Below are 22,661 nucleotides of genomic sequence, written 5' to 3' on the forward strand. Positions count from 1 at the left end.
GGCTGGCGATTAATGTCTTCACCAGAAGCAGGTCTGTGCCAGTAACACGGAGAAGAGCAGTGTTTCCAGAGCTGAGTTGTATTTTTGGTCAGTTCTTAGTGGTGGTTCTGTTCCTTCCCTGTAAACTTTTCTCACCAAGATTGGATCATTGTGTCTCCTTAACACAGTAGCCATGCCTCATCAGTTCTGCCTCACAAACCATACAACATAATTGTAAGGTAGTGACTCTATCCTTAGGCCACACAGGCCATTCATGCTCTTCAGAAAGTTATAGTTTGGGGGACTTCCCTGGTGGTCCAGTGGCTAAGACTCCAATCTCCCCGATGCAGGGGACAGGGTTCAATTCCTGGTCCGGGAACTAGATCTCACAGGCCACAATGAATAATTTTCATTCCACAACTAAAGATCCTGTGCGCTGCCACTAAGACCCAGTGCAGCCAAATAAATAATTTTTTTTAAAAGGTTGCTTTTCATGAGGCAAGCAGCATAGGGGACACCTACATGACCCTAGACATTCACTTAGGAGCAATATGTGAGAGTTGTACCATCTGAGCATTGTATTTTCAGAGCACATAAAATAGCTTCTGATTAAAGTACCATCAGTGAGTCATCTAGCCTCTGTACTCACCTCATATTGATAGAGAGGGGAAAATTGAGTAAAATTCAAGACAATAATTATGATAGTGTCAGGCATCATTAATGCTTTACATATATTAATTAATTTCATCCCTCCAGCAATACTATGTGCGTGCTAAGTCACTTCAGTCATGTCTGACTCTTTGTGACCCTACAGGCCTTAGCCCCAGGCTTCTCTGTCCATAGGATTCTCCAGGCAAGAATACTGGAGTGTGTTGCCATGCCCTCCTCCCGGGGATCTTCCTGATCTAAGGATCAAACCCAAGTTTCCTGTGGCCCCTGCACTGCAGGCGGATTCTTTACCACTGAGCCACTAGGGAAGCATCAGGTAAGTACAATGATTTCCCCTGTTTGAAAGATGAGGAAACAGAGTTTTAGTACTTAGATGTGCGTGGATTAACATACTCTAAAAGTGTAACAAGCTAATGAGTGTATGCCACTTCATGTTCCGAATGCCAGGACGGTCCATGATTTTATGCTGTTTGAGCAATTGTGGGCTTCCCTGGTGGCTCAGAGAGTAAAGCATCCGCCTGCAATGCGGGAGACCCGAGTTTGATCCCTGGGTCGGGAAGATCCCCTGGAGAAGGAAATGGCAACCGCCTCCAGTACTCTTGCCTGGAAAATCCCATGGACAGAGAAGCCTGTTAGGCTACAGTCCATGGGGTCGCAAAGAGTTGGACACAACTGAGCAACTTCACTTCACTGAGCAATTGGTATTATTGGGCTAAAAGGAAGAAAGTTTGTCTTAGGGGTCTTAGCAGTTTGAAATGCTGCCCAGAGGCCTTATGTGCTTCTGGTACTGAAAGGAAGGGGTTTGGGGCATTAGGAATTCTCTGTAGCAGTAGTTTATTAGAGGGGCCTGGCAGGGCTACAGCCCATGGGATTGCAAAGAGCCGGATATGACTGAGTAACTGAGCACACACACTTTGGCCTTTTATGGTCTTAAGCTCCCATCACAATGAATAAGTCCCGTTCCCTGAAAACAACATACAATTTATTTTCCATGCCTTGGCTCAGCTTATTTCTCCACAAAAAGAAAATCCAGAACAAAAGTGACTTCCTCTTTTAGACCTCCTTTGACTGTGCCTCCCTAGGTCTGAATCGATATCTCTTTTCTTCTCTCTCTCCTCACAACTCCAGCAGGACTCATGCAGTGACATGGCTGGATGAGTTCGTCTGTGTTCACTGCTGAACTGTGAACCCTCTCAATGGCTCAGTATATGCTGGTTGACTTAAAGAGAAATCTGTGTCCTGGATGAGATTATGTTTCTTTATGAAGTCCTAATGTAGCATAAAGATCACCAGAAAAGTATAATGTGAAGCAACCATGGCTACAAAGTGCCTCTTGTATCTATGGAATGGCTCTGAATGTCTTGCTACAAGGAGAAGTATCTAGAGGAAAATGAATCTGTTCCAATCTTATAATTGGTACGGAGGCATTTGTTTAAAATTTTTGTGTTGTATGTTTATTTCATAGTTCATTGCAATTCCTCATTTAATCAGGAAGTTTAGTGCTTTCAAGCTCATTTTAAATTTTATAAAACTCGGATCAGCATTTTGCTATTTAAAATGCCTTTTTACAAATAATTCATGTATGCCACTATGAAGTGAAGTGAAAGTTGCTCAGTCATGTCCAACTCTTTGCGATCCTATGGACTATACAGTCCTTGGAATTCTCCAGGCTAGAATACTGGAGTGTGTAGCCTTTCCCTTCTCCAGGGGATCTTCCCAACCCAGGGAATGAACCCAGGTCTCCCACATTGGAGGCAGATTCTTTACCAGCTGAGCCACAAAAGGAAGCCTGTATGTCACTATACTATGTGATTAAATCAGTAAATCAGTAAGTCAATAAACTAGGTAGTTTCTCCTTTTTGACATAGTAAATGCATCTATAGTGTAGGTAATGTTTTCCCATATAAATAATGTTGGGAAACTTGGCTGTGTTATTTCCTGCTTGACATTAGAGAAATCATTGCTTTGTTTAATCATATGTCACTATACAAAGCAATGATTTCTCTAATGTCAAGCAGGAAATAACACAGCCAAGTTTCCCAACATTTTTTATATGGGAATTACTGATTTACTGATTTATGCCCTGCCACTTTCAGAAAAAAATTTAAGAAAATAACTGTGTCCATAGTCATAATCACCACATTTGAGAATATTATGATTGTCATTGTGGTATTGTCATTTATAGCTACCTTTATGAAACATTTTAAATTAAGCATCTTAATACATTATTTTATTTATTCCTAACAACAACCTTACATAATGTCATCCTTTCACTTTAATGATGAGGAAGCAAAGTCTCAGAAAGGATAACTTGCCCATGTCCCAATAGTAAGTGGCGGAGAGGGGGAACACAAGCAAACCTGTCTTCAAAACCAACCTCTTTTTTTTTTTCTCCTGTTTTATTTTATGATTGGACTTACATACACCATGAAATGATTACCACAGTAAGTTTAGTGAGCGTCCATCATTTCATAAAGCAAAGTCAGTCTCTTAAGTACTTCATCATACTTCTGCCCAACCCAGTATGATTAATGCTATGGAGTATACTCTCCCGGTTCCCTAAATTTGTATTTAAGCAAAGTCATTCCATTAAATTGGCTGTTTTCTGAGCTGCCCAGGACAAGGGAAAATGGAAGAAAATCTACGGGTCTCAATTATCCTAGAAAAAAAATATTTCCTGTAATTTTACTTTAACATTGATGGTATAGAGCAAATCTGACACCAGAATAGGTTTCTGTCTCCAGAGTGTGCGTTAGTCACTCAGCCATGTTTCCTCTTCAGATAGAAAAGGGGAGGGAGGAAACCCATGTGATGTTTCCTGTGCACCAGGAGCCATGCTCAACTCTGTCTGTGTCTCAGTCTTCATAATAGCACTTCACAGAAAGTATATCAGAAGTCGGTTTGGCTGTACTTAAGAGGGACCCCAGAAATGATGGCTTAAGCAACAGGAAAATTCCTCTCTCTCTCTAAGGCCCTTAGCTGGAATGGTGTCTCTTCACTATTAAGTCCTTATAGATGCAGACTTCTTCCAGTTTTCTGGCCTGCCATTCCTTTGTCATACTGGTCTTCAACTGTCCAGAACAGTCCTTCGGCCATCACATCTACATTCCACACAGCAGGACGGAGGAAAAAGAGAAGTTATCTCTTAGGGAAGATTCCTAGAAACAGCTCTGGACACCACCCTTACATCCCACTGACTATCAACTTTTAGCCATAGGGCCACACCTAGCTGCAAGGGAGGCTGGGAAATAAGTGGCTTTACACTTAGCTAAGTACTATGTTACTACAGGTGAAGAAAATGGATATTAGGGGACAATTGCCAGATTGTGTCATAGAAGATATTTTCTTCATTTCAGGTTAGAGAAGACTACAAATCATAAAGTGATGTCACATAGCCACTAAAGTGCAAGCTGGTGCTCAGCCCAGGTAAGTGCTTGCTGCTGCATTGCATTCTCTTAAACAGCACAAGTGCTCTGGCTTAGGTTAATCAACAACAGAGATTAACAGGTGGGCTGAAACATTATCAGATGAAATGCTCTTTCTCCTGACCTTTGCTCCACATTTAATTCCATTTTGATCAATCAGTGCCTTCCTTGTATCCAGAACTAGTTAACATTCCCTTGGCACACTGAAGTGAAGTCGTTCAGTCATGTCTGACTCTTTGCGACCCCATGGACTCTAGTCTACCAGGCTCCTTTGTCCATGGGATTTTCCAGGCAAGAGTCCTGGAGTGAGTTGCCGTTTCCTTCTGCAGGGGATCTTGCCAACCCAGGGATCGAACCCGGGTCTCCTGCATCACAGGGAGACGCTTTACCGTCCTTTGGCACACTAGTTAAGATTAATTTCCAGTTCTTCGTGGTGAAATTATTGAAAACTCAGAACTCTCTAAATTAAAAAAAATTGTATTGTTGATGAATGTGGAAGTTCAGTGTTGAATGTCCATAGAACCATTTCCTTTTCCTTCTGGGCACACAGTTATATATTTACAGCTTAGCGTGCAGACAGATAGGGCCATGTGATTATTTCTAGCCATTAGAATATGGGTAGAGATGATGTAGACCATTTCCAGATGTGGCCCATTGAACCTCCCAAGAGCTCCTCCATACTCTCTTTCATTCCTTTCTATAGCCCTGAAGCCTGCATGTTGGAAATGACGGACATACAAGGTGGGAAGCACCAATATTTCCAAATGACTAGGTGGAGCAAGGGCTTCCCTCGTAGCTCAGCTGGTAAAGAATCTGCCTGCAATGCAGGAGATCCCAGCTCAATTCCTGGGTCAGGAAGATCCCCTGGAGAAAGGACAGGCCACCCACTTAGTATTCTTGAGCTTCCCTGGTTGCTCAAGATGGTAAAATATCTGCCTGTAATGTAGGAGACCTGGGTTCGATCCTGGGGTTGGGAAGATCCCCTGGAGGAGGGCATGGCAACCCACTTCAGGATTCTTGCTGGAGAATCCCCATGGACAGAGGAGCCTGATAGCCTACAGTTCACAGGGTAACATGACTAAGCACAGAACAGGTGGAGAAACCCCCATCACCCCATATTCTGGCACTAATTGGTTTACATGTTCAGTTCAGTCGCTCAGTTGTGTCTGACTCTTTGTGACCCCATGGACTGCAGCACACCAGTTTTCCCTGTCCATCACCAATTCCCGGAGCTTGCTCAAACTCAAGTCCATTGGGCCCTTGATGCCATCCAACCATCTTGTCCTCTGTTGTCCCCTTTTTCTCCTGCCTTCAATCTTTGCCTGCCTCAGGGTCTTTTCAAATGAGTCAGCTCTTCACGTCAGGTGGCCAAAGTATTGGAGCTTCAGCCCCAACATTAGTCCTTCCAATGAATATTCTAGACTGATTTCCTTTAGGATGGACTGGTTGAAAATAAACTCGTATTGTTTGAAAACCCTTATTTTGAGACTAATCTCAAAACAATACTCTAAGCTGTCCAGTGCAATACCCACCAGCCAAATATGACTATTTAAATTTAAGTTTTAATTATTATGGCTATTGTGCAATTGAGATGTGACTAGTATCGGACTTTATTTTTGGGGGCTCCAAAATCACCGCAGATGGTGACTGCAGCCATGAAATTAAAAGATGCTTACTCCTTGGAAGAAAAGTTATGACCAACCTAGATAGCATATTCAAAAGCAGAGACATTACTTTGCCGATTAAGGTCCATCTAGTCAAGGCTATGGTTGTTCCAGTAGTCATGTATGGATGTGAGAGTTGGACTGTGAAGAAAGCTGAGTGCTGAAGAATTGATGCTTTTGAACTGTGGTGTTGGAGAAGACTCTTGCGAGACCCTTGGACTGTAAGGAGATCCAACCAGTCCATTCTGAAGGAGATCAGCCTTGGGATTTCTTTGGAAGGAATGATGCTAAAGCTGAAAGTCCAGTACTTTGGCCACCTCATGTGAAGAGTTGACTCATTGGAAAAAACTTTGATGCTGGGAGGAATTGGGGGCAGGAGGAGAAGGGGATGACAGAGGATGAGATGGCTGGATGGCATCACTGACTCGATGGATGTGAGTCTGAATGAACTCCGGGAGACGGTGATGGACAGGGAGGCCTGGCGTGCTGCGATTCATGGGGTCGCAAAGAGTCGGACATGACTGGGCTCTCCCTAGTGTCTACTGAACTGAACTGAACTGAGTATAACTGAGAAGCTGATTTTAATTTTATTTGACTTTTAATAAATTTAAAGAGCCACCTGTGGCTAGTGGCTACCATATTGGACATTGTAGGTACAGAATATGTCCATCATCACAGAAAATTCTGTTGGGTAGGGCTGCTCTAATTAATAAAGCAAACATCGAGAAAACTTATTTTTAAAATAAACTCCCCTCCCAACCAAAACAAAAACAAACAGAAAACCTCTCTACCTCTTGAATAGCTAATTTTCCCTCTGTCTAAAAGAAGACTCAGAGAATTCCCTAGTGATCCCTATGGTTAGGACTGTGACTCTTACTGCCAAGGGTCTGGGTTTAATCCCTGGTTGGGGAACTAAAATCCCAGAAAAAGTAGATTTGAAACACTTCTTTCTTGCATGGTTACCTCTACCTGCCATTGCAGGGACAAGCTTCCCGTCCTGCTCCTTCCTGCCTTTGCCTCACTTGAGTTCAGTTAATTAGGATGAACCAGTGAACTTGAACTCCTTGCAGTCTGACTTTCTTCCCCACTACTTGCCTTTAATCATGGTGTGCTTGGCAAGAGGTCCAGCCACATCTCTCTCCCAGTGTCTACTAAATAGTTCTCTCTGGATCCACTTTTCTCCTAAGCTCATTTTCACTCTTTAGCAACTCAAGGTCACCACACGTTTCAGCAACATCTCACCAGACAGACCAGGTCACCTCTGAACTATTTATGCCGAACCTGAGATCAGTCATGTTACCATTGCTGTCCCATCAAAATAACCGCAGGCTTTTTCATGTGACAGAAGGCATTCCTATGTAGGCAAATATTGAAGGTAACATGAATCTTTGTGCTCAAGCTCAGAATTAAAGAAAAATAAATTCATTAGGAGGCAGTCCCAGTACTGAGCAGAAGGGCTCTAACCACGAGCTAATTTGTATTCAAGTCAGAGTCCTGTGAGAGAACTCTCTGCCAGCTTGCTAAAACTGAGCAAAAGAATTTGGAGACAGTCCAGAGGAGAGCCTCAGAAACAGCCAAAGCATGACAAGTATAATTGCAGTCCTATTAGAAAGAGGCCATCTATATCAGGCTTTTACTGAGTACCATGTGGAATGTTACAAGGCAAAGCATGGGGGACAGCTGCTGTGGATCCTAACAAGAGACGGCAGAAGAAATGAGAACAGGTGGGAGATCAAGAATTAAGTCTGAGTTAGGGGGAAAGTCAGGGCGGTTAAAGATAGGGTTACCTTCATCTCAGCTGAGGAGGGGGCAACCTCCCCCCACAGGTAGCACAGGGCTCCTGCCTACCCACATTCCCGGGGAGCCATCTGACAGGGTTAAACTTCCAGTTAACTATGTAACTTGAAGTTTGCTGCAAGAAGCTTCTAAATATGTGGTGCCAAGTGAAAGTTGCTCAGTCATGTACAACTCTTTCTGACCCCACTGACTAGACAGTTGCTCAGTCATGTCCGACTCTGCAAATCCATACAGTCCATGAAATTCTCTAGGCTAGAATCCTGGAGTGGGTAACCTTTCCCTTCTCCAGGGGATCCTCCCAACCCCGGGATCAAACTGCATTGCAGGCGGATTCTTTACCAGCTGAGCCACAAAGGAAGCCCAGAATATGTAGATAGTTCTAAAAGCATGGTAAGAATGGAAAGTAAAAAACAAAAGTTATAAGCCAGCACAGAAGTGTAATTATCTGGAACAACCTAGCAATTTAATTTCCTTGAAAAATGCAACCAGAGTTCAGACTGCAGTAACCAAGGCAGATTAACTAGGTTGATGGCAGGTGTAATTAAGTAATTGGAAACTGCAGGCATGAATATAAATCTAAACATGACTGACAGTTTGAAACATAATAAATGTTCTGATATGACAGAGAGGGGTCCACAGGCTAAGCCAGCACACCAACAACTCTGCAAACCAAGGGCCTCACAGATTGTACCAGAACCTGGCCTTAGTCCTATTTTGTTTCTGGCATAAGATGAGAAGGGCCTTGTTGGTTCAAGTGTTCCATGGACAGAGCAGGACAAACTGTCAGAGAGTTGGTATACTGTTTTAAAACCACCACTGTCACTGCCTGCACTTTCTCAAATAAGTTTGTGGATATTAAAAATATTGATATATAAACGCAATGGTTTCCAATTTCTTTTTTTTTTAGCTTGTTTTTTTTGCCTTTTTTTTTTCTTTTTCAAGTCAGTTTCCGTGAATGAACACAAATATATAGATACATATATCCTTTTCCTAGGTTTGATTCCTCCCCCAAGAATAAAATAGAATATTTACAAAACAAAACCCCGAAAACCTCTTAAAAACCCTGAAAACCTCTTAAAAACCCTATAGAGTTTGAATTTCACTATTTCTTTTAAAAAAACAACAACAAAGTTCTCGAAAGCAACAACAACAAAAAAATTCAACTGATCTTGGCTCAGGGGTTTCATTCAACACAAGGAGCTGGGTGTGGTGAGTGTGTGGCAAATGGACCAAAAAAAAAAAAAAAGCAAAGAAAAAAACCAGATAAAAATGAAAACACACAGTGCAGGGATGCACGAGGTAAACAGGACTGACCTGTTGAAACCAGATACCAGTCCACGTGGCTCCACCAGGGCTGTAGGCCCCAGTAGACATTTGCCTCTCTCGTTTCTAATTTCCTTTGATACTCTCACAATTCATCTCTGAATGTCCGAAACGTGAGTAATTCAAGTGTTCCGTGGTTTTCCCATTTTATTAAATTTTCGTTATGTGTATGTATATATATTTTTCTTTTCCTTTTGGTGTTAAGCTGTCTCTCCTCTGTGGATACCTCCCCTCCCCACCCGTATCTTCCACCATCCCAGCCCCTGCTTGGCCCCCCTGGACCCCCCTGCGCAGGCTGGCAGGTTCCCAGGGTGGGGAGTATTCGAGGTAGATGTGGGGGGTGCAGACATCCCTGCCGGCCCTGCCTGGCTGCCTGCAGTGCTGCTGCTGCTGCTGCTGTTGGTCCCGCTGTTTCCTCCCCGGCTGCCGCCGCCTCCACCTCTGCTGGAGCGGAGCATGGCGTGGAGGCCGGCGGCTGGGCGAACAGCACTCCTGTGTACATGGTTCCGTTCATCTCTACTGACATGCCAATACTCTTGCTGCCGTTGGTGCTGGTCAGGTTCACAGCCGAGTCCTGGCGGCTCTCGGAGGCTTGGCTGTTGATCCGGATGCTCATGGGCAGCTGTGCCGTCACGGCCAGGACGTTCTGCTGAAGCGCCCGCTGCTTCAGCCGCTGCTGCTCCTCTGCCACCAGGGCCGTTTTCTTCTCGGGAGGCTCCCCAGACTCCAGTTTCTCCCGGAGCCGCTCCAGGGCAGCTGCCTGTGCTGCTACGGCCGCTTGGGCTGCTGCTACCTGGGCCCCCACCACTGGGTGACCAGGGAGACTGGAAGGCGGCCGGGGACTGTGATGGGGATGGCCGCATCCTCCTCTTTCTTGACCTTGGGGGCTGGGGTGATGGAGCTGCTGTTGATGCCGGTGGCCAGGCCCAGGGAGGACACAGGCAGCTTGGGCGAGGACAGCATGCTGTGGGCCCTGGCCGGCGAGCAGGCAAAGAGGGAGCCCCCAAAGCTCTGGTGCCAGCCCTCCCTCCAATTGCTGTCGATGGCTGCCTGGAGCTTGCTGGGGTTGCTGAGGCCATGCTTGTCACACTCCTAGGGGTACAGGTACTTCACATACTGGGTGCGCAGCGTGAAGGCACCGCTGGTGATGGACATGGGCAGGTTCAGTCCCTTGGTGATCTCCCACCACGGCTTCTTGTTGATGACCTCCACCAGGCCTCCCTTCTCCGTCACTAGCACATATAACATGAACAGGTTGAGCACCTGCTTTCCACGATGGGGATGCGGTTCACAGGTGTCCCTCGCTTCTGCATGAAACTGAACAAGTCATCCAGGAACTCCTTCCCCTTGGGGTCTGCGTCCAGTTCATACAGCTGCTTGACCTGCTCCTCATACGTCCAGTCCCAGTGGTCTGGTGGCTGCAGCTGAGGTGCAGGATGGGCAACCCGGGGACAGCTGGGCCGGTCCCCAGGCGCTCCTGGCCACCCAGTGCTGGGGTCCACTGTCACAGTAGAAGGCCTGGTGTGGCTGAGCCTTGCGGGGGAACAGGGCTGCGGCGCCCAGGCTGGCGACGCCCGGCGGCCCAAGCCCCTCCTCGTCCTCATAGACCTCATCCTCCTTGTCGTCTTTGTCGAGGGGGGTGGGGTGGGTGGGGTGGCTCATTCACGTGTGTACAGAAACCTACTCCCACAGCCTCACCGCAGAGGGCCCGCTCGGGGGGCACATACCCCACGCCTGGCCTCTGGCCCGGGCCGCGAGCTGCGCGCTGCTGGGTCCTGACCACTGCCGGGTTTGTGTGTGCTTTCCAGTTTCAATAAAATACTGTTATTTCCATAAGATGTTTCTTTTCAGTTTGTAATACTTTCTAAACACAACAAAAATTCTTATAGCTTCCATCTTTACAAGCTGTTAAATGTTCTGCATAGTATTTGTGGACATATGAAAAAATCATTTTCGTGGTTGCCCATTGAAATGTATACCACGTTTCAAAAGTTGGATCAATATCCTAGAAACAAAGTATTATGTAATTCATATAAAATTATCCAGTGAAAGTTTAACATCTCTATAGAAATGAAGAGTAGTGCATAAAAATAAAAGCAGAAGGAACATATCTTTTCAGTATTATGAGGTTAAAAATACCTTAACATATAGGAAACTAGTGTAATTTGGGGGTCAATATTTGGCAGATATGGGAGGGGTATTGTTTCTTCTTTTTTTTTGTTTCTTTGAAAAAAGACTATAATGGTTTTTATTCTGTGTTCATCTGATGTTAGGTTTAAATTGCCCAAGGAAGTTGAATAATATTGATTATTACTGCTTAGGTTCTATATTTCATATGAGAATTATCCTTGCATAAGAAAGATAGTTTAAGGGAAAGACCGTGGCATACCACTTCATCCATAAGAGAAATTATGTTTTGTTCACTTGTATTTTGTTTGCTGAATAACATATTGGTTACGGAGACTCACAGCATACTTATCACAAATGAGGATTGAATCGTTTCCATGACTTTCTAATTTTTGACCCATTTCCAGTTCAGTTCAGTGACTCAGTCATGTCTGATACTTTGCAACCCCATGGACTGCAGCACGCCAGGCCTCCTGTCCATCACCAACTCCCGGAGTTTACTCAAACTCATGTCCATTGAGTCGGTGATGTCATGCAACCATCTCATCCTCTGTCGTCCCCTTCTCCTCCTGCCTTCAATCTTCTCACGCATCACGGTCTTTTCTGAGTCAGTTCTTCATATCAGGTAGCCAAAATGTTGGCGTTTCAGCTTCAGCATCAGTCTTCCAATGAATATTCAGGACTGGTCTCCTTTAGGATGGACTGGTTGGATCTCCTTGCAGTCCAAAGGACTCTCAAGAGTCTTTTCCAATACAACAGTTCAAAAGCATCAGTTCTTCAGTGCTCAGCTTTCTTTATATTCCAACTCTCACATCCATACATGACTGCTGGAAAAACCATAGCTTTAACTAGATGGACCTTTGTTGGCAAAATAATGTCTCTGCTTTTTAATATACTGTCTAGGTTGGTCATACCTTTTCTTCCATGGAGCAAGCGTCTTTTAATTTCATGACGGCAGTTACCATCAGCAATGATTTTGGAGCCCCAAAAATAAAGTCTCTCACTGTTTCCATAAATAAATTATTTTCACATAATAATTTTCTTGTGTCTCCACTATTGATTGATTTAGGGAAATGATGTGTTTGTGTCTGTATGTGTATATCTATCAAAAATGACAGCCAGCACAAAAATCCAAGGTCACAAGTACATTTTAAGCATGTGCATGTGTGTTCAGTCACTAAGTCATGTCCAGCTCTTCACAACCCCGTGGACTCAGCCCTCGAGGCTCCTCTATCCATGGGATTCTCCAGGCAAGAATACAGGTGTGCGTTGCCATTTCCTCCTCCAGGGGATCTTCCCAACCCAGGGACTGAACCCGCATCCCCTGTGTCTCCCGGATTGGCAGGCCAGTTCCTTACAACTAAGCCACCTACATTTTAAGTACATTCCTGGCTTTTATTATAAAACACATATTTAATGATAGGAGAAAAAAGGAATAATTAACGTTTATAATGAAATGCTTTTCCCAGCCATTTTAATAACTTCAGTATTAATGACTGCGACTCTGTGGAGTTATGCAACAGAAGTCACGTGAGACTGACCGGAACCCAGGAGCTCGAGCTCCAGAGGAGAGACGTTTGGGGCCGAATAAATTTCCTACCATCTCCTCAGGAAATAGCTCTGTTTTGTTAAATAAAGTGAAATGAGTTAGTATGTAGTTATAACTTTCTAATATAAGTATCAAAATGTGGAGAAGAGATAACTCTTTAATATTTGGCAAGTATGTGATCTGTTATCTAGGACTTTGGGTACACATATACACACACATTCACCCAGCCTTTTTTACCCTGGAACATTTCCACATTAAAGAATACCAGTGTTGGACTTCCTTGGTCCAGAAGTTAAGACTTCATGCTTCCAACATAGGAGGCATGGGTTTGATCCTTGGGCAGGGAGGTTCCATATTCCATGTAGTGCAGCCAAAAAAAATAAATAAATAAAAGGATATCAGTATTTTTGAAAGTTCTAGAGCTGAACAAAAGCTTTAAAAGTATTCTTGTTTTTCTTTCAGATATTTGAAGTGCAATTATAGAGTCTTCAAATTCTATCTTTGTAAGACAGAATTCTTAGCATTGCAGAATTATTGAGCTGATCAATGAGAGCAAGTCTAATATATTTATTTTTCTCAGTCCTCTAGAGTTATATTGTGTTTCTTCTTCGAAGCCCTGAAGTGAAGTGAAGTCGCTCAGTCACGTCTGACTCTTTGCGACCCCATGGACTATAGCCTCCTCTGTCCGTGGAATTTTCCAGGCAAGCGTACTGGAGTGGGTTGCCATTTCCTTCTCCAGGGGATCTCCCTGACCCAGGCATCAAACCCGGGTCTCTCGCATTGCAGGCAGACAGTTTACCATCTGAGCCACCAGGGAAGTCCCAAATTCTGACAAATTGCTAGTTTACTTGTTTTATTAACGTCATAAAAAGAGTGATATAGTCCAAAATCCCTAGATAATATACTTATTTTTTTCCATTTTTCCCTGTGTTCCATTATTTTCTCTTGCTCTTATTTGAAAGAATGGGTCACGCATGAAATATATGCTTGTATGCTGGTGGTTCAGATGGTAGAGAATCCACCTGCAATGCAGGAGACCCGGTTCGATCCATGGGTTGGGAAGATCCGGAGGAGGGCATGGCAACCCACTCCTTTGTTCTTGCCTTGAGAATCCCCATGGACAGAGGATCCTGGCAGGCTACAGTCCATGGGATGCAGAGAGTCGAACACAACTGAGCGACTAAGGACAGCATAAGGAGAAGGTAATGGCAGCCCACTCCAGTACCCTTGCCTGGAAAACCCCATGGACGGAGGAGCCTGGTGGGCTGCACAGAGCTGGACACGACTGAAGAGATTTAGCAGCAGCAGCAGCACATGCTTGATATGACTACTTACAGTACTGTAGTCTTGTCAGAATTTGTGGAAAGAAATTTGACTAATGACTGTTAATCCTTTTGTTTTATTACAATTTTTTAAAGGAAAACACTCTAGGTTTCATAAAACCAATTTAAGAAAAACAAGGTAATAGCTATTTTAGTGTTTTATGTTTAAAAACATTATAGTCTTTCTCTAAATTTCTACCTATTTATTAATACAGGTTATGATGGCATAGAGTGAAAAATAATGGAACTATGTATCATGAACTATTCTCAGCCCCCTTGTTGCTTTTACATTTATTTGTTCCCCCATCTTCATTTTCACTGCTTCTCAATAGACAAATTAAGCAGTGATTCAAACATTGTTTTGATGTTATGGGTATTTACCTACAAATACAATTCTGTGTAACTTCCATAAACTTGTCTTTAAAAGGAAGTAGAATAGCCCAATGGTCAAAGTTTAGGGGCCAGGTCCATTTGAGTTGGAATTTAGCTCAGCTGTTTGCCAGCTTTGTCTTTGACAAGTCCTTTACTCTCTTTAATCTTGGTTTCTTTGTACATACAATAAGGATGCCTACTCTGATGGCTAATTTATGTTTTAACTTGGCTCAGCCAATGGATGCCCAGACACTTGTCAAACATTATTCTGGGTATGTCTGTGAGGGTGTTTCTGATGATGTTAACGTTTGAATCTGTAGACAGAGTAAAGCAGATTGTAATTCTTAGTGTGGTGGACCTCATCTAATCAGGTGAAGACCTGAATTGAACAAAATGTCTAACTTTCTTCCTTGTAACTAGTATCATGAACATTTCCTCATATTCTTAACTACCTTTCTACTTTCTGCTTTTGGTATTTTGACTACTTTAGATGCTTCATGGGAGTAGCATGATAGATGATTTGTTCTTTTGTGACTTTGGTTTTCCATTTAGCACCATGTTCTCAAGTTCCATCCGTGTTGTAGTATGCGATATTCTGTTGCAGGCATATACCACGATGTCTTCATCCGGTCATCTGTCTGGATACTTGGGTTGCTTCTACCTCTGGATATTATGAATAACGCTATGATGAACATGGACTGTATGAATATCTCTTCATGATCTTGCTTTGAGTTCTTTTGGATGATGCTATATTTTTCAGTTCAGTTCAGGAGCTCAGTCGTGTCCAGCTCTTTCCGACCCCAAGGACTGCAGTGCAACAGGCTTCCCTGTCCATCACCAACTCCCGGAACCTACACAAACTCATGTCCATTGAGTCAGTGATGCCATCCAACCATCTCATCCTCTGTCGTTCCCTTCTCCTCTTGCCCTCAATCTTTGCCAGCATCAGGGTCTTTTCAAATGAGTCAGCTCTTCGCATCAGGTGGCCAAAGTATTGGAGTTTCAGCTTCAACATCAGTCCTTCCATTGAACACCCAGGACTGATCTCCTTCAGAATGGACTGGTTGGATCTCCTTGCAGTCCAAGGGACTCTCAAGAGTCTTCTCTAACACCACAGTTCAAAAGCATCAATTCTTCATTGCTCAGCTTTATAGTCCAACTCTCACATCCATACATGACCACTGGAAAAAACCACAGCCTTGATTAGACAGACCTTTGTTGGCAAAGTAATCTCTGCTTTTGAATATGCTACCTAGGTTGGTCATAACTTTCCTTCCAAGAAGCTATATTTTTAACGTGTCTTTGTTCCCTCCCTCACCTGGCCATCCCACTTGTCCCTCTTCTAGATTTGTTATCTTTTTCTAACACAAGCATCACAGTTGAACGCAGTCAGGACCATGGATCCTGATGAAATATATCCCTGAGGGACCTCAGAATGCAAACTTGGGTAACAAGCAGCTGGAAACACACAATGAGAGGAGAGGATAGACCAATGTGTTTAACATTAAAATGAGATACTATGTGTGAAGAGTGGAGCCATTTAGCAACTAAGCACAGCTCAGTCATGTCCAACTCTTTGTGACCCCATGGACTGTAACCCACCTGGGTCCTCTGTCCATGGGGATTCTCCAGGCAAGAATCCTGGAGTGGGTTGCCATGCCCTCCTCCAGGGGATCTTCCCAACCCAAGGATTGAACCCAGGTCTCCCACAATGCAGGCAGATTCTTTACCATCTGAGCCACCAAGAATACTGGAGTGGGTAGCCTATCCCTTCTCCAGGGATCTTCCTGACCCAGGAATTAAACTGGGGTCTCCTGTCTTGCAGGCGTATTCCTTACCAGCTAAGCTAGATGAGCTCATTTATCTCCCCTCCACGGTGAAGCTGTCTTCTTAATTTTATCTCAGTTTGGGGTTTCCCTGGTGGTCCACGGGCTGAGATTTCACCTTCCAATGCAGGGGGTACAGGTTTAATTCCTAGTTGAGAAACTAAGATCCCACATGCTGTGCCGCCAAAAACCAAAGCAATGTTATAACAAATTCAATCAAGGAATAAAAAATTTGTTTTATCTCAGACTCAGAGGAAAATTCTTTTAAACTTAGACAGTCTTCAGCACTGATATCCATATCCAGCTCTTCTGTTGGCTCCACTGTTGGAGGGTGGAAAAAATAACAAACCCTCATTGAAGACTTATTATCTGCAGGCATTGTCCAAGTTCTTTCATATCTTAACTCACTTAATCCTCATGAAAAGTCATGAGCAGCTTTTATTTTTATCTGGGCTTCCCTGGTAGTTCAAAGGTTAAAGTGTCTGCCCACAATGCGGGAGACCCGGGTTCGATCCCTGGGTTGGGAAGATCCCCTGGAGAAGGAAATGGCAACCAACTCCAGTATTCTTGCCTAGAGAATCCCATGGACGGAGGAGCCTGGTGGGCTACAGTCCACATTTTACCAATAAGGAGCTGAGGCACAGGGAGATTAAATAACTTGTCTGAGCTACATACAGTGGGAATTGGGATATTCAAGTGTATAAAGATATAGTAAACATACACAGGAGATTTTAAAAGTTTAAAAAGTACACTTAACTCCAGAAAACATAGAAAGTACCAAAGCAAAGAAATGTAATCATATCTACTATTTAGTTCATCTATGAATAGTATTTTCATACTAATAGTGATCACTACTGATTTAACACGAAACATAGTAGACCTAGTAAAGGACAGGAGAAGGGGAACTGTGGGATAATCAGTGGGTGGTTTAAGACAAGAGAATACTCGTCTTTCATGGTGCAAAGTCAATAAGTGATTCTGAAATTGAATCTGAGATGAATAAATAGCAGAATAAGAATATTTTTGGAAATCTAACAAGACACAGTTACAATACTTGTGTCAGTTTTTCAGATGCAGATAACAAAATTCTCCCAAGCAGATTTAAGGAAGCAATGTGAGTTCACAAAACAACTCCTGGAACTACATTACGGAACTGGCCTGGGGAGGGGGCTGTTGAGGCTGTCCCCAGAACCAGCTTCATCTACTGTGTTCTGGAAACTCTTGCTGCCCAAACTAACTCCTGAATATATTTTCTCTGCTGTACCCACACCAGCAAAAATGGACTCTGGTCACTCAGCCTGTGTCCTCACCTTCTTTGCCTCTAAATCAAAGTAGACGGTCAGCAAAATCTTAGTCACATCCCAAATCCAGTAGCAAGGGAGACTGGGACATTTCCCCCTAATTCTATCTTGGTAGAGTAGGTTCACGATGTGTGTGTGTGTGGGGGGGGGGGGCGGTTATCAAGCTATGGAGAGGGTGTTTGGAAGATACGGGCAGCCATGAGTGACAGATAGTCACTATACATGCCTCATCTCTTCTGTCTGATCCCGTGTGTGTGCCTGGTCGCTCAGTCGTGTCTGACTGTCTGCAACTCCATGGACTGTAGGCCGCCAAGCTCCTCTGTCCATGGGATTCTCCAGGCAAGAATATAGAGTGGGTTGCTATGCCACCTCCAGGGGATCTTCCCAACCCAGGGATCAAACCCAGGTTTCCTGTATTGCAGGCAGATTCTTTACAGTCTGAGCCACCGGGGGAGCCCGAGCAGTTACCCTTTCCCTTCACCAGGGGATCTTCCCAACCAGGAATCGAACTGGGGTCTCCTGCATTGCGGGCAGATTCTTTTCCAGCTGAGCTACTGGGGAAACCCTTTCTAATCCCTTATTGTCCTCAAATAACCAAAATTGTCTAATCTCCTCATAAATAGCTCACAAATCTGTTCACTTTTCCCTGCTCTCCCTGCCATTTCTCTAGTGTAGTTCACTTTAACAATTTCTCAACTTGTCTCACTCCCTGCAGTGTTGCCTCTTAGATCTGCATTATGGAAAATAAGAGGCTAGATAAGAGAAGAGAGCAGAGAAGGCAATGGCACCCCACTCCAGTACTCTTGCCTGGAAAATCCCATGGATGGAGGAGCCTGGTAGGCTGCAGTCCATGGGGTCGCTAAGGGTCAGACACGACTGAGCGACTTCACTTTCACCTTTCACTTTCATGCATTGGAGAAGGAAATGGCAACCCACTCCAGTGTTCTTGCCTGGACAATCCCAGGGACGGGGGAGCCTGGTGGGCTGCTGTCTATGGGGTTGCACAGAGTCCGACATGACTGAAGTGACTTAGCAGCTTAGCAAGAGAAGAGAGAAACTTTGAAATTTGTGGATTTTCTATAAATATGGTCAAATTAAAATTTAATTGTAGACAGTGCCAAATGCAGAAATAAATCTAAATTTCTAAATTGTTTCCAAGGGGACAATTTAGTCTTCTTTTTAACAGAAAGAAAGCTCCTCCCTGAACTTCAGTGTTGACTTATGAATGTATTCAAGGCAGCTGTGTGTGGAATGGTGCCAGCTCTCTGGACAGGGAGATTATAGAGTTTAGGTTCTGTGATCTCCTTTACTGTTTCTGTGATCGTGAGAAACCTCACAACTCTCTGAACTTATTCACTATAGAAGCATTAGAGAATTTCTATGGAATAATTGGGGCTTCCCAGGTGTTGCTAGTGATAAAGAATCTGCCAACCAATGCAGGAGACGCAGGAGATGCATGTTCAACCCCCAGGTCAAGAAGATCCTCTGAAGTAGGAAATGGCAACTCACTCAAGTATTTTTGTCTGGAAAATTCCATGGACAGAGGAGCCTGGTGGGCTACAGTCCATAGGCTTGCAAAGAGTTGGACATGACTGAAGCAACTTAGCATGCGTGCATGCATGATAGTTTTATAATACCCGCAGCACAGCATTTTGCAGCACATGGGATGCACTCACGTATGTTATCAGTTGGTCCTTTGCACAGAAGTTCCATGTGATTTTTGCTATTCTCAGCTTTGTCCATGAACTAAAATTAGAACTAGGCTGACATTACATTTCACCCAGCTACAGTCTGAGGATTTTCATCACTGGGAGCCACACTGAAAACAATTCTGCCTTCAGTCCACTCCTAGTTGATACACTAACTTTGGACATGTCAGCTCCTGTATGCACTGACCGCGGTACGTATTTTTCAAAAACATTTTTTTTTTTCCTACTCTTGACTTATAAATAGATAGCTGCTGATGTTTTTACTGTGTCTGTGTTTGCTGGAAGGTACAACTAAAGTTGGAACTGAATTTAAAAGTCACTTTGGAGGTTCATAGTCATTCATCTAGTTGCCCTCCTCTGGAAGACTGACTTCCCCAGAAATCAAGAAGTGTTTCTTCAGAGATTGTATTTCTTTTGTTTTCTTTTGACTCTGGGGAGTTGACTCCTCAGTCATGTCACAGCCATGCTCACTTTACTGCCGTGGTTTCTGTTTTTCTGCTGCGATAACCAAGGTAGAGAACACAATCCCACATTGGAGGCAGAAATGCATATATCACTACTGACTTGTTTTCCTCAAGGGGACATTGGTTACTATTATAGGAAAATTGATGGTTGATCAAAGTTTAATGGGAAATGGGGAAATGAATTGGCACATGAAATTATACATGTCTAGTAAAATACACATTTACATGTAGGTACTTGAGATTTTAATGCTTTATTATCTGATAAATGCATGCTTCAAACCTATTTACATCTGAGACAAATTATAACTGGACAGTGATTTAATACCCAGAGGGTTGGATTGTCAGCATAAATACTAGTTTCTTGTTGGGAGAAAGATCTTGCAAATCTGTCCCCATTTGAATGCTGCATTTATTGCTTTAAGTAAGGACCTCCTCCTAATAATTTCCTGCATATCAGTAATTATATATTCATCCTCAAATGTTAAACTTTTCCCTTTTTTAATACATTTTTCTTCTTCTCTGTCTCTGCCTTTCTGTCTCTCACACACAAATTACATAGTTTTAGTTTAAAGAAATCAGTAATTTAGAGGAGATTAATAGTGAAAAAGCAATATTATGTACCCCATTTTTATCACCCTAAAAGTAACCATTTTAACTATTTCAGTATTTGGTTTTCAGTCGTTACCTCCTTAATACCTTTTTTCTTTTTCAAAGGCAGTATGCTGTGCCTTCTCAGCTTTAGACATTATCTATTGTTTCATTATGAAAGATGATGCTTAAATTCACCTGCACTCCCATAGTTATATCTCTTTTCTTTTTTTGTTGCCTTATAGCTTTAATACTTAAATTTCTCTCATTCCATAAAGTATAGACTATATCTTACTTCCCTCACCCTCTATTTTCTCATATCCTTCTTCTACACCCTATTAAAAGGACTTTTATTTTTATGTTTTGAAGATGTATTACATTCTGTCTTTTTAGCCATAAATAATCTTTGCTTTTTCATAAGTTGATTTATTTCAAAAGTTGATTTTCATCACTCAGGAAAGAAACTTTGTACCCTCGGCAAAGCCCCATGGTTATCGTTAATCTACATTCTTTCTTCATGGATTTGCCTATTCTGGACATTTCATATAAATGGGTGAATACAATTTTTGGTGTTTTGTGTCTTCTATCAGCATCATTTTACTCAAAGTTTCCCCATGATGTAGCAGTGCTTAGGTTCCTTTTCATGCCAGAATAACATTCCATTGTATGGATATGTCACATTTTGTTCATTAATAGCCATTTGTTAGTTAATGGCCATTTGTTTCCACTTCTCAGCTACTTGTTTTCCACTTTGGGGCCATTGTGAATAATGCTACTATCAACATTCCTGTACAAGTTTTTGTGTGAACATATATTTTAACTTCTCTTGGGTATAAACCTAGACTGATCTTTTTCTATTTTGTGCCTTCCATTTTTTCTATTTTCATGTTTTAGGTATGCCCTTGTAAATAATACACAGGATTTTGTCTTTTATTTAGTTGGACAATCTTTATTAGCCTGGAGCAGTTAATAATCTGAAAAATATAAATTATGATCATGATGAGATATCATTTTATGCAGTAATATGGGGTGAGGATACATCGATGGGGAAACAATTTCCAATGGAAACTGTTTCTGTAATTAAGGTAGAGGCCACTTGTTTTCCATTGGAAATTACTTAATACAACTGTACAAGGAAAACAATTGGCCTCTATCTTATCAATTTGAACATAGTGACCTAACAATTCTAATTCTGGGTATACTCAATAGAAATAATACCACTTGAGCATCAAGAAGATAAGAACAGGAATTTCAGAAACAGTTTTGCTCATTAGAGCAAAAATTTGGGATCTAAATATCCACATTAATTAGAATGGATAAATTGTGTCATAGTCATACATTTTGGATATCATGCTTTATCAGTGTATAACATGCTTTTCCTTCTTTATGGAGCTATATAATTCCTCATAATATACATCTACTGTAATTTACTGGTAGAAAGTTATTGTTGTTTCCAACCTTTTGCTGTCATGAAAAACCCTACAGTGAATAATTTTGTAATGTGTCATTTTAAAATGGAAAATATTTTCAGTGTAAATTCCTACAAGTGTTGGTGTGACTTTTAAGTTTGATAGATGTTACCAAAATTCTCTCCATAGAGACTGTAACAATGTGCACGGTCACATTTAGTGTATGAGGGCACCTTTGTCCCTATGCTGTTGCAAATCTTACTTCTTTTCCAAACTGTATACCTGTCTATTTCAGTCACAATATTGCTTCATTGCATTTCAATATAATGTTGAATAGAAGTGGTAATTGTGGACATCTTTTACTTCATGAGTTTTGAAGAAATAATTAATTGTGAATCAAACTCTTTCATTATTGTTAGTTAATTTGGTGAAAAATCAATACCACTATATGAGAGGCAAAGAACATCTCATCAAATAGACTTACTGTGACTTACATAACAATTCCCCTATTATTGTTTGCCTCTCTTTTCCGAGATTCAGGTCACAATCCTCAGTGTTAGATGAGTCCATTTGCAATTTATTTTCCACAAGGGCAAACCATCCCACTATATTACCACTTAACTGAATTCCAGCTTGTGTATATAGGATCTAGATTAAGTAGCTCTGTCAAGATGCCTGCTCATGTTGTATATCCATTACTGCATATTTCCCTATAATTGGGCATGTAAAGTAGCTGCAGTTTTTCATTACTGTGAATTAATAGTAACAAAGGAAGTAGACTTGGCGTCAGTTCCACCCTCTGTCACTTACTAGAGACAGGATGTAAACCACTTAGCTACCTTTTCTAGGGCTCAATTTTATTCTCTTTATACAAAGACAATAAAAGTACCCATGTCAAGACATTTTTATGAGAATTATTAAGTGAAATATGGCATGTAAAGTACATTAAATAGTCTTGGAAACGTAGAGTGTATTCAATAAATGTAAGTTATTATGTTCATTATGGCACTCAATAAACATTCTGAAACACATTTCCCCCCCTCTCTGGTTCAATCAGGTCCTTTCTGAGATGGCATCTGTGATTCAGTTATTCAAAATTTAATGAAGTTGGTGACCCTGTGACAATGTGGAGAAATC

General features: G+C 42.4%; 1 pseudogene; it reads right to left on the minus strand.

The window, feature by feature from the left end:
- Positions 1-9,057: 9,057 nt before the first annotated feature.
- On the minus strand, positions 9,058-10,519 carry LOC138069543 (AT-rich interactive domain-containing protein 3A pseudogene; annotated as a pseudogene).
- Positions 10,520-22,661: the final 12,142 nt, after the last annotated feature.

This window comes from Capricornis sumatraensis, chromosome 2 (genome assembly GCF_032405125.1).
Source record: "Capricornis sumatraensis isolate serow.1 chromosome 2, serow.2, whole genome shotgun sequence".
Taxonomy (NCBI): domain Eukaryota; kingdom Metazoa; phylum Chordata; class Mammalia; order Artiodactyla; family Bovidae; genus Capricornis; species Capricornis sumatraensis.